Genomic DNA, 13,963 nt, shown 5'->3' with positions numbered 1-13,963 from the left:
TGCTATTTTTCACGATGGGGATGTATTATTCTACATTTCCTAAACTCATCTGCCCCTACCTACAGAACTTCATTTTCTAAAGCAGGCAAAAAACTCTTGTTCTATGTGTCCCACTTTGGGAACTTCTAATTAAGGTCAAACCATTTACTGTGAAGAAAGAGGACCCAGCAGGGCCTGCACTGAGGTAAAGCAGATGAAGTGCTTAGGGTGCAAAATTTCAGAAGCCACTAATTCTCAGGGCTGACACTGCACTTTCACGAAAACAGCGCTGAGAGTATTTTTAATGGGCCTCCTTAAATTTTGTGCCCTAGGCATCCCCCTTGCCTCACCCTATCCTGGTCCTAGGACGGAGATCCTGAGAAAGAAGGTGCCTGCCCATATGACAGAGATAGGGTTGGAACCTGGACTTGAATGCAGCATCCTGATTTTCACATGAATCTCTTCCCATAAGAGAGTAGTTACCTTTGAGGATAACTTGAAAATTTCCTTAGAAACGTCAAGTATCTGAAACACCAAACTGTCTGCTTTCTAACCAGCCAGACTCACAATTGCTCTGCCAGTTCCCTAACTCAAGGTTAGACTGGGGTTCATGTCTGGGATTTTATTAAGAAACTATAAAATATTGATCTGCTTAACTTGTATTAGGATTTAAAACAACACAAAACTGTCGGATGGCATTTATGGATGTAACCCAAAGAGACTCATTGTGTGTAGGGTTGAGAGAATGATCTTTTACATTCATTGGTCTTTAAGTTTCATATTAAGCATGTAGGAATAGGAGTCACTATTTAATCCATTGCCATGACTCTTCCATCGAGGGCCAGGTTCATAAAGCAGGAACAATGGATACAATTAGGACCCTCTGCAAAGTCTTATATTCCATTTCTTTCCTGGACTCATTCACTGCCATCAGCTAGTATTTTTATGCTTCCCTCAATCACCTAAACTTTACAAAAAATAAAACATCTGCTTAATGCACACTGGAGGGACACAAGAGGAAATTAATGGGAAAATTTTATGGACATGTCATTGAGAAGGCGCTTTTGGAAAGACCAATAACAACAATAGCAAAAAGGCTTTAGATCTATAAAGAAGAACTCCATCACAGTGTCCTTTGAGAAATGTGAGATTTGTCATGGGTTGGTAGAGGGGAAAAAGAAGAGGGGGGAAGGGGAGAGGGGGAGAGGGAAAGAGGGAGGGAGAGGAAGGGAAAGAGAGAGAGAGGGAGGGAGGGAGGGAGAGAGGGAGAGAGAGAGAGAGAGAGAGAGGGAGGGAGGGAGGGGGGAGAGAGAGAGAGAGGGAGGGAGGGGGGAGAGAGAGAGAGAGAGAGGGAGAGAGAGGGAGGGAGGGAGGGAGGGAGGGAGGGAGGGAGGGGGAGAGAGAGAGAGAGAGAGAGAGGGAGAGAGAGAGAGGGAGAACCTCAAACTACAAAGTTAGTCTTCTTTAGGAGTACCCAAATCAGATGCTACAAATTCAGATTCATTAAAATTGATCTGCTAACTCATAGACAAAACCCTGAAACCCTCTCTTAATTAAGAGAGATATATTATATAATTAATTAATTAATATAATTAATATAAATTGTAAGATATATTATTATATATAAGGTATATTAATAGATATAATTAATATAAATTAATATAACATTTTTTTTAAATTGAATATTTGTTTCCCCAGTTCACTCCAGCCTTGATATTAGAATCAGAAAGTACCTGCTTTTGGCAGGCATAGTCAGAAAACGAAACACATAACAACTGGAAGTGAGAAATAAATACAGAGAGACATTGTAAAAAGTAGACACAAAAGGCAACAAATACAGATGTTTAGTAAATGGAAAAACAGTCCTATGCATTCAAAACCCTGGAGGACACTGCTAAAATGCCACACTGCATAATTAACAGTAGTCATAATATTCATTCACTGTTTCAACACAGAACACCTGATTATGTGTCAAGCACTGTTCTAGTTGAGAACAGATTCTAGAATGATCAAGAAAGCCAAAGGCATCACTCTTATGAGTTTACACTGTCACAGCGGAGAAAAATGAGATACAATAAAAGTAATATAAAAATAATATCATATACATATATATATTAATGACTCTCTTAACAAAGACAGGATATTCATTTTTAAAAAAGGTTCATTAAAAACATCTCTTTCATAAGACACAGAAAGAAATATACCGCATGATCTCCCTTTATGTAGAATCTAAAAAAGTCAAATACGTAGAAGCAGAGAGTAGAATGGTGGTTACCAGGAGCAGGGAGGTGGGGGAAATAGGGCCATATTGGTCAAAGGGTACAAAGTTGCAGTTATTTGGGATGATTAAGTTTAGAAAACTAACGTACAGCATGATGATTACAGTTAATGATACTGTATTGAATACTGGACATTTGTTAAGAGAATAGATTTCAGCTTCTCTCATGACACACACAGAAAGGTAACTATAGGAGGATATGGATATACGAATTAGCTTGACTGTAGTAATCATTTTACTCTGTAGACATATATTGAAACATCATGTTGGATACATATATACAACTTTATGAAAATTTTTCTTTCCTCCTTTCTTCCTTTCTTCTTCTTCATTCATATTGGGATCTTAAATATGTACATGCTGCTTCATGATCCTGAACATGAAAACATGTACTGAGCTGCCATAATCACTAATGACCAAAGGCAAATACAAGGAAAATAAGAGCACTAAAGAGACTTGACCCAATTTTGGATCCTGGCCAGATGTTCAAGGAGTGCCAACCGCTGTTGGCACAGGTCACACCTGCTGAACTAGCAGTAATAAGAGCTTTCGGAAGATCACAGGTAAATTAAATGGTTACAGATAAGTGGTCTAACAATTCTGTCTCAACCAGAGAAGGGATAGGATGCTATTTAATAACATGCAAGTGGAACTGAAGGTTAATGACCTTGCATTTTATAATTTAATGAGGCACACACAGTACCACACGGAAAGTAAATGGACTGTCAAATACAAATGCATACACTGGCATTTTAAAAATAAATTATTATAACAGTAATTGCAATTAAATTGCTGTATTTTAATATGGCCTAGTAATTAAGTAATGAATGGCTTGCTGCCTGGTTCTTGCTTAAACTGGCACCAAATAAAACTATTTCAGTCAGTTCAAGAAGTTTTGAACATACCCTCAAAATTCGTACAGCAGTGGAGGTACATAGGAATCCCAACTATATAAATAAGGACTATTCCTTCTCCCCCTTGCCTTTTTGACGAGTATCTGCAAAGGAAAACAATATCACAGTGAACTGCGTGAACTCGAGCCCCTCTTTTTTTTTTTTTTTTGCGGTACGTGGGCCTCTCACTGCTGTGGCCTCTCCCGTTGCGGAGCACAGGCTCCGGACGCGCAGGCTCAGCCGCCATGGCTCACGGGCCCAGCCGCTCCGCGGCATGTGGGATCTTCCCGGACCGGGGCACGAACCCGCGTCCCCTGCATCGGCAGGCGGACTCTCAACCACTGCGCCACCAGGGAAGCCCTTGAGCCCCTCTTTTATCTCAAGAAATACTGTCAATTCTGACTCAGTCTTCGCCTGAAGTTTTTTTTTTTTTTCCCATAAAGCTTAGAGCAACTCTCAGGCATGTAATTTCACCATCCATCTATTTTTTTAGTACAGAAAGGATAACACCCTTGTCAGAAATGCCACAATTGTGAGCTCTGGTTCTGTGTGATGGGATTCTTTTGGGTCGCCTTCCCCATTGTGTGCTCCCATTGCTCCTGTGTTACCCACGTCATAGCACTGCTCTTCCCATGTTCCAATCAATCATTTACTCATGGGTCTATTTATGTTGTTTCCTAAGGGCAGGGCCGTGACCTGCTATATTTCCCCAGAACCTTAAATATAATACATGCTCAAAAATATTGAAAGGAAAGAAGAAAGGAAAGCTAATTCACAGCTCATCACAATCACCAAGTACCCATCTGTAAGGACTAAGTAAACCAATTCATATTTATTTTAGTGTCTGCCAACTGCAAGCATTTTTATATCTACAAAGACATACAATTTACAATCCCTGCCCTCAAATGAAGTACAGTCCATTTACTAAAATGTATACCCGCGTAAAGGTAGGATCACTTTTTGCAGACACTACATTAAAAACAATATGAGCTCTCCAGTCCTCACCATGATGGCATGAGATAGGTACTATTATTATCTCTACTTTGTATATGAGGCAGAGAGATTAGGAAAATTTCCCAAAGCCTCTTCCCTAGTAAATGACGCAGTCAGTTTTCTGTCGCAAATCAACTGGCTCTACAGCCTGCACACTTAATTCCCATAAGATGTAACTATAGATTTAATGGAGGTAAATCTCATTTTTCTCTATGCATTAGGGTGTTTGGAGACACTGACAGCAGAAGTTGACAGTGTCTTAAAGGGTTGGAAGAGTCAGATGGAGAAAGAGCAGGTGGGTCTCCCAACTGAGGAAAGTCAGCACAGAGATGAAAGTGAACATGGTGTGGCCGGAGCCCAGGAATCAGGTGGATCGTATAAAATAAAAGGCTATAGAGTTAAGGTGTAGAGGACTTTGCCATCCACACTAAAGAAGCCTTCAGATATTCTTGACACACAATCTTTACAGCCAGAAGCCTCTCTCGTCACCTGCACTATCTGTAAGGGAAATTCCTCAACCAAATACTCATCGAAGTGATAACAGTTTGTTTCTCCCCAGGCTTCTCATGTGGTTGTTCAAATATGGTCCAAGCAGCAAATAGATAACTCTGCCGCTCTCTTTACATGCCCAGCTGCACAGAGTAGTAAGTCTACAGAGGGCAGAATGGCAGACGTTGGAATCTGCTTCCTTTCCTCTTTGCAGAGATTTCACTGGGAGTGTTTCTTGATTTGCTAGTGCTTGGTATGCCAATGACAAACTACTTTGACTGAGACTCTAGTCTTGGATAAACAAGGAAGGAAAATGCTTATGCATTCACCTCATTTGTCATTGTTCTCTGCTATTTCTTTTGGCCCACAAAGTTGAGAACAAAAGCTGTTTCATGCATCAATATTTTGGTTAAAAAGATATTTTATTAAATTGGGGTAGTGGGTGATGGGGATGATTTTAGACCTTATCAATCAGCTATTGCTTGAAGGAAACAAGATGGGCCCTCTCTTGCTGGATATCAGTCAGGTTGCTGTCTCTCTAAGGACTAGATTTCTGGATTAGTCTATAATCAATTCTGCCTTGCTGATCCGAGCTCCAGTCTAATGCAATCATAACACCCTGTGCTTAGCCTGACTCACTGCAGAGGACAGCTTCCTACAGGGCAGGCCCTGACCTTAAGGAAGCCCTTGGGGAAATTTCACTTAAGATCAATTTCTTGGGAAATAACAAATCAGGGAAAGAGTCCTGTAGAGCTGTTTGAAAGACAGGCTTACCTGGGAGTCATGAATATATGAAGATTTTTAACTATTTCAGATCAATATCATCAATAATTATAGCTAATAACAACAAAGGTATTTAATAACCACAATTATCATCATTTTTTATCATAACAACTTCTTCCTTGGAAGAAAACTATGACCATTTGCCCCATGACTCTGCTTTGGGACTATTAGTTCCCCTTGCTAAGCTGATTATCAGAGGATAAGCACAGTTTGATGCCAGAGTGGTTGGAAGGTATTTGAGATGAAACTTAGGTACTTGCTACTCATGCACCTGACGGGGCTTCTCCCACCTATAGCACTTGCAGAGTGATTATTTAAATAATATGTAATCCCATATGGCTCAGTCCTTTCATCTTTATTGGATGAGGGATAGACACCTGAGTAAGGGCGGACTACCCATAAACCGGCTATTCCTTGGCTTTGAAAAACGAACAAAGGCTCTTAGACCTCCGACGTGGAAATGTGAACCAGAGGACACAGAAGGGAATTTCTGACTGTGGAGTTTCAAAGTCCTGTGATCTTCAGGTTGAGGCTGCTATTACCAGACTATATAGACACACAGCTTGAAGGAGTAGCATCTAGGAAAAATGAAATGAGGAGAAATAGAGCAGAAATGAGCATATGTGCAGAGGGCCTACCAAGAGAAGACGAAGAAAGTGAGATTAAGAGAGTATCACAGGGCTTCCCTGGCGGCGCAGTGGTTGAGAGAGTCCGCCTGCCGATGCAGGGGACACGGGTTTGTGCCCCGGTGCGGGAGGATTCCCACATGCCGCGGAGCGGCTGGGCCCGTGAGCCATGGCCGCTGAGCCTGCGCGTCTGGAGCCTGTGCTCCGCAACGGGAGAGGCCACAGCAGTGAGAGGCCCGTGTACAGAAAAAAAAAAAAGAGATTATCACATAGCAGAACTGCCTTTCTAGAGATTTGATCCTTTATTTTCTTTTTGCGATACGCGGGCCTCTCACTGCTGTGGCTTCTCCCGTTGCGGAGCACAGGCTCCAGACGCGCAGGCTCAGCGGCCATGGCTCACGGGCCCAGCCGCTCCGCGGCATGTGGGAATCCTCCCGCACCGGGGCACGAACCCGTGTCCCCTGCATCGGCAGGCGGACTCTCTCAACCACTGCGCCGCCAGGGAAGCCCCCGAGATTTGGTTCTTAATCTCCCTTTGGTTTAGTGCTGAGCTATTCTCAGGCTGTCCTGAGAACTCCCTGTAATCATTCAATAACGGCTCTTCCTGCTCCTTCTGTTTGAGCTTGTCTTCCCTATCATAAAAGTAGGTGTAACTAGAAGAGAAACCCTATGGTCACTCTGCAAACAAAAAGCTGGACTAACAACTAAACACAAATTTGGTTTTCCTAAATCTTCACTTCATACAGGTCAATGCTATGAGAATGATCTGGAAAAAGTATAAGCAAAAGTATCTGTAACACTTGAGAGAGTCATGAGGAAGCCTTTTGAATCTGGTCGTGCTCAGAGAAGACACAGTGCCTTGTCTGGTGCAGTAAAGGTCTCAGGGCTCATGGGAAAGAAGCAGGGGCTGTGCAGTCCTGCAGAGCAAGATTTGAATCTGACTCCTCCACTTACTATGTTATCCTAGGCTAGCTAGTTCACTTTTCTGAGCCTCAGTTTCTGCATCTGTGAAATCGAGATAGTAAAATCCAACTTGTGCATGTTGGGGACAGACTAAATATAATAGTATCTATATAGCTTCCAATATAATTCCTATCACGAAGTTGAAAAATTTAGTCCTTTCTCTTGCAGGACAATTTGTCAAGTGGAAAGTAGACTGAATTTCAACTTCCATTTACCCCCTCAGCTCTGCTCTTATGTCCAATACATCTGCACGATGGTCCTAAATATGTGGTATTTTGTAAGTGGTAATTATCATGTTGTGGGTGATTTATATCAGGGAAACAACATAGATTCATTTAAGGCAGCTGAAACTAATATTTTCCCTTAGAGAAAGTTAAATAACTGGTAGAATTGTTGGGATGAAAATTTTAAAAGAATCAGAAAGGGTTTAAAACAGTAAGGAAAATCAAGGCAGTTCAGTGAGTTGTTAAAAGAACCAATTATACCTCATTGGTTATAATGAAAAGTGGTTTGCACTTATCTATTTCAGATTAATTTTTAAGCTGAGAGATGACCAATTTCACCCCCAGCACCAAATCAGAAAGAGATTGACATGGAAAGAAAACACATCCCAGACTTCTTAAAGATAAGCAACCAGCCAAGAAATAGTTGATCTCTGTGTGATGTAGAGTGCATAATTCAAAATGACATAGAAGGGTGTGGGGGGAAGGTTTGCCTAATTTTATGGATGTGGAGGATAAATTCTGCTGACAGATTTATGGGTTATAACCAGCTGAAGTCCTTCTGTTGAAACGTTCAGTTGTTTCCTTTGGAGACAAAATCAGTTAATCTTATGGCCCTTTAGATGATATTTCCCCAGGACTTCATGGATTTTAAATATGTCTAAGGGGAATTTATCCAATCTGACTCAATGCCACAATGGTAGTGATCTGAGGCCTTGAGTAGTAGCAGCTCTAAAAGTGATACAGACCTTCCCAAATGGTGTTTTACATGGAGGACAGAAAGCCTGATATAATTAATACAAACTAATACAAACTAATTAAAAACAGATATAATTAATACAAACTAAATTAATACAAACAAAAGGGATGGGGACATTATTTGTAAACCCTGATTCTCTTTAAGGTTTCTGCTGATAAAATTGCTGAGCAAATAATATCCCAAGACCCTGTGAGAACTGGTTACTAGCACTGTGTTCCTTTTGCAATTTTCAGGAGAAATGGAAATAAAAGAATTTAGAACCATATCATTCTCATCTTCAAAGCAAGGGAATATGACAGATACAAAGAATACCTTAAATAAACACTGAAAATTGGTTTAAAAGTATCATCCAAGAGACGAGTCAGAGGAAATGCTTTTATTTCCAGGTCTGGTAGATCCCATATCTACGTTTAAATGTTACCAAGTTCACAAAAAAACTTCAGTTTAGTATTAACAGTCATGAAAAAAAACAAAAAGCAAGAACTTTTAAAGTTCAACTAAACTGAGTTACTTTAGTTATTCTTTTTCCAACATCTTTATTGGAGTATATTTGCCTGACATTGTTGTGTTAGTTTCTGCTATATAACAAAGTGAATCAGCTGTACGTATACATATATCCCCATATCTCCTCCCTATTGCATCTACCTCCCACACTCCCTATCCGACACCTCTAGGTGGTGACAAAGCACCGAGCTTATCTCCCTGTGCTATGCAGCTGCTTCCCAGTAGATATGAATTTTACATTTGTATATAGGTGACTCAATTACGTTTCTTTTTATGGCTGAGTAATATTCCATTGTATATATGTGCCACATCTTCTTTATCCATTCATCTGTCAATGGACACTTAGGTTGCTTCCATGTCTTGCTATTGTAAATAGAGCTGCAATGAACATTGTGGTACATGACTGTTTTTGAATTATGGTTTTCTCAGGGTATATGCCCAGTAGTGGGATTGCTGGGTCGTATGACAGTTCTATTTTTGGTTTTTTAAGGAACTTCCATACTGTTCTCCATAGTGGCTGTATCAATTTACATTCCCACCAACAGTGCAAGAGGGTTTCCTTTTCTCCACACCCCCTCCAGCATTTATTGTTTGTAGATTTTTTAATGATGTCTATTCTGACGGGTGTGAGGTGATATCTCATTGTGGTTTTGATTTGCATATCTCTAATGATTAGTGATGTTGAGCATCCTTTCATGTGCTTGTTGGCAATCTGTATATCTTCTTTGGAGAAATGTCTATTTAGGTCTTCTGCTTATTTTTGGATTGGGTTTTTTTTTTTATATTGAGCTGCATGAGCTGCTTGTAAATTTTGGAGATTAAACCTTTGTCAGTTGCTTCATTTGCAAATATTTTCTCCCATTCTGAGGGTTGTCTTTTAGACTTGTTTAGGGTTTCCTTTGCTGTGCAAAAGCTTTTAAGTTTCATTAGGTCCCATTTGTTTATTTTTGTTTTTATTTCCATTTCTCTAGGAGGTGGGTCAAAAAGGATCTTGCTGTGATTTATGTCATACAGTGTTTGGTCTATGCTTTCCTCTAAGAGTTTTTACAGTGACTGGACTTATATTTAGGTCTCTAATCCATTTTGAGTTTATTTTTGTGTATGGTGTTAGGGAGTGTTCTAACTTCATTCTTTTACATGTAGCTGTCCAGTTTCCCCAGCACCACTCATTGAAGAGGCTGTCTTTTCTCCACTGTATACTCTTGCCTGCTTTATCAAAGATAAGGTGACCATATGTGCCTGAGTTCATCTCTGGGCTTTCTATCCTGTTCCATTGATCTATATTTCTGTGTTTGTGCCAGTACCAAATTGTACTGATTACTGTAGCTTTGTAGTATAGTCTGAAGTCAGGGAGTCTGATTTCTCCAGCTCCGTTTTTCTTTTTCAAGATTGCTTTGGCTATTCGGGGTCTTTTGTGTTTCCATACAAATTGTGAAATTTTTCATTTTAGTTCTATGAAAAATGCCATTGGTAGTTTGATAGGGATTGAACTGAATCTGTAGATTGCTTTGGATAGCATAGTCATTTTCACAATGTTGATTGTTCCAGTCCAAGAACATGGTATATCTCTCCATCCTTGGTATCTTTAATTTCTTTCATCAGTGTCTTATAGTTTTCTGCATACAGGTCTTTTGTCACCTTAGGTAGGTTTATTCCTAGGTATTTTATTCTTTTTGTTGCAATGGTAAATGGGAGTGTTTCCTTAATTTCTCTTTCATATTTTTCATTATTAGTGTATAGGAATGCAAGAAATTTCGGTGCATTAATTTTGTATCCTGCCACTTTACCAGATTCATTGATTAGCTCTAGTAGTTTTCTGTTAGCATCTTTAGGATACACTATGTATAGTATCATGTCATCTGTAAACGGTGACAGTTTTACTTCTTCTTTTCCAATCTGGATTCCTTTTATTTCTTATTCTTCTCTGATTGCCTTGGCTAAAACTTCCAAAGCTATGTTGAATAATAGTGGTGAAAGTGGGCATCCTTTTCTTGTTCCTGATTTTAGAGGAAATGGTTTCACTTTTTCACCATTGAGAATGATGTTGCCTGTGGGTTTGTCATGTATGGCCTTCATTATATTGAGGTGAGTTTCCTCTATGCCTACTTTCTGCAGAGTTTTTATCATAAATCAGTGTTGAATTTTGTCAAAAGCTTTTTCTGCATCTATTCAGATTATAATATGGTTTTTATCTTTTGTTAACATGGTGTATCACAATGAATGATTTGTGTATATTGAAGAATCCTTGCATTCCTGGGATAAACCCCACTTGATCATGGTGTATGATCCGTTTAATGTGCTGTTGGATTCTATCTGCTAGTATTCTGTTGAGGATTTTTGCATCTATGTTCATCAGTGATATTAGCCCATAGTTTTCTTTTTTTGTGACATCTTTGTCTGGTTTTGGTATCAGGGAGATGGTGGCCTCGTAGAATGAGTTTGGGAGTGTTCCTCCCTCTGCTATATTTTGGAAGAGTTTGAGAAGGATAAGTGTTAGCTCTTCTCTAAATGTTTGATAGAATTCGCCTGTGAAGCCATCTGGTCCTGGGCTTTTCTTTGTTGGAAGATTTTTAATCACAGTTTCAATTTCAGTACTTGTGATTGGTTTGTTCATATTTTCTATTTCTTCCTGATTCAGTCTTGGCAGGTTGTGCATTTCTAAGAATTTGTCCATTTCTTCCAAGTTGTCCATTTTATTGGCATAGAGTTGCTTGTAGTAATCTTTCATGATCTTTTGTATTTCTGCAGTGTCAGTTGTTACTTCTCCTTTTTCATTTCTAATTCTATTGATTTGAGTCTTCTCCCTTTTTTTCTTGATGAGTCTGGCTAATGGTTTATCAATGTTGTTTATCTTCTGAAAGAACCAGCTTTTAGTTTTATTGATCTTTGCTATCGTTTCCTTCATTTCTTTTTCATTTATTTCTGATCTGATATTTATGATTTCTTTCCTTCTGCTAACTTTGCAGATTTTTTGTTCTTCTTTCTCTAATTGCTTTAGATGCAAGTTTAGGTTGTTTATTTGAGATGTTTCCTGTTTCTTAAGGTAGGATTGTATTTCTATAAACTTCCCTCTTAGAACTCCTTTTGCTGCACCCCATAGGTTTTGCATTGTTGTGTTTTCATTGTCATTTGTCTAGGTGCTTTTTGATTTCCCTTTCATTTCTTCAGTGATCTCTTGGTTACTCAGTAGTGTATTGTTTGTCTCCTTGTGTTTGTGTTTTTTTTTTTTAACATCTTTATTGGGGTATAATTGCTTTACAATGGTGTGTTAGTTTCTGCTTTATAACAAAGTGAATCAGTTATACATATACATATGTTCCCATATGTCTTCCCTCTTGCGTCTCCCTCCCTCCCACCCTCCCTATCCCACCCCTCCAGGCTATCACAAAGCACCGAGCCAATATCCCTGTGCCATGCGGCTGCTTCCCACTAGCCGTGTTTGTGTTTTCTACAGATTTTTTCCTGTAATTGATATCTAGTCTCATAGTGTTGTTGTCGGAAAAGATATGTGATATGATTTCAACTTTCTTAAATTTTCCAGGTCTTGATTTGTGACCCAAGGTATGATCTATCCTGGAGAATGTTCCATGAGCACTTGAGAAAAAAGTGTATTCTATTGTTTTTGGATGGGATGACCTATAAATATCAATTAAGTGCATCTTGTTTAATGTATAATTTAAGGCTTGTGTTTTCTTATTTATTTTCATTTTGGTTGATCTGTCAATTGGTGAAAGTGAGGTGTTAAAGTCCTCTTCTATTTTTCTGTTACTGTTGATTTCCCCTTTTATGGCTGTTACCATTTGCCTTATGTATTGAGGTGCTCCTATGTTGGGTGCATAAATATTTACAATTGTTATATTTCTTCTAGGATTGATCCCTTGATAATTATGTAGTGTCCTTCTTTGTTTCTTGTAATAGTCTTTATTTTAAAGTCTATTTTGTCTGATATGAGAATTGCTACTCTGGCTTTCTTTTGATTTCCATTTATATAGAATATCTTTTTCCATCCCCTCACTTTCTGTCTGCATGTGTCCCTAGGTCTGAAGTGGATCTCTTGTAAACAGCATACATACGAGTTTTGTTTTTTTATCCATTCAGCCAGTTTATGTCTTTTGGTTGGAGCATTTAATCCATTTACATTTAAGCTAATTATCGATATGCATGTTCCTATTACCATTTTCTTAACTGTTTTGGGTTTGTTACTGTAGGTCTTTTCCTTCTCTTGTGTTTCCTGCCTAGAGAAGTTCCTTTAGCATTTGTTGTAAAGCTGGTTTGATGGTGCTGAATTCTCTTAGCTTTTGCTTGTCTGTAAAGGTTTTAATTTCTTGGTCGAATCTGAATGAGATCCTTGCTGGGTACAGTAATATTGGTTGTAGCTTTTTCCCATTCATCACTTTAAATATGTCCTGCCACTCCCTTCTGGCTTGCAGAGTTTCTGTTCCCTTGTATGTTATTTGTTGCTTTTCCCTTGCTGCTTTTAATATTTTTTCTTTGTATTTAATTTTTGATAATTTGATTTATATGTGTCTTGGCATGTTTCTCCTTGGGTTTATCCTATATAGGACTCTCTGCACTTCCTGGACTTGATTGACTATTTCCTTTCCCATGTTAGGAAAGTTTTCAACTGCAATCTCCTCAAATATTTCTCAGATCCTTTCTTTTTCTCTTCTTCTGGGACCCCTATTTTTTTTTTTTTTTTTTTTTTTTTTGGTACACGGGCGTCTCACTGTTGTGGCCTCACCCGTTGCGGAGCACAGGCTCCAGACGCGCAGGCTCAACGGCCATGGTTCACAGGCCCAGCCGCTCTGCGGCATGTGGGATCTTCCCGGACCAGGGCACAAACCCGTGTCCCCTGCATTGCCAGGTGGACTCTCAATCACTGTGCCACCAGGGAAGCCCATCCCTCTAATTTGAATGTTGGTTCATGTAATGTTGTCCCAGAGGTCTGTGAGATTGTCCTCAATTCTTTGCATTCTTTTTTCTTTATTCTGCTCTGCAGTGGTTATTTCCACTATTTTATCTTCCAGGTCACTTATCCGTTCTTCTGCCTCAGTTATTCTACTATTGATTCCTTCTAGAGAATTTTTAATTTCATTTATTGTGTTGTTCATCATTTTTTGTTTGCTCTTTAGTATTTCAAGGTGCTTGTTAGATGTTTCTTATATTTTCCCAATTCTATTTCCAAGATTTTGATCATCTTTACTATCATTACTCTGAATTCTTTTTCAGGCAGACTGCCTATTTTCTCTTCATTTGTTTAGTCCAGTAGGTTTTTACCTTGCTCCTTCATCTGCTGTGTATTTCTCTGTCTTCTCATTTTGCTTTACTTACTGTGTTTGGGGTCTCCTTTTTGTAGGCTGCAGGTTCATAGTTTCCGTTATTTTTGCTGTCTGCCCCCAGTGGGTAAGGTTGTTTCAGTGGGTTGTGTAGGCTTCCTGGTGGAGGGGACTGGTGCCCATGTTCTGGCAGATGAG

The sequence above is a fragment of the Tursiops truncatus genome, chromosome 16 (assembly GCF_011762595.2).
Source record: "Tursiops truncatus isolate mTurTru1 chromosome 16, mTurTru1.mat.Y, whole genome shotgun sequence".
NCBI classification, from domain to species: Eukaryota; Metazoa; Chordata; class Mammalia; order Artiodactyla; family Delphinidae; genus Tursiops; species Tursiops truncatus.
This window is presented reverse-complemented; position numbering follows the sequence as displayed.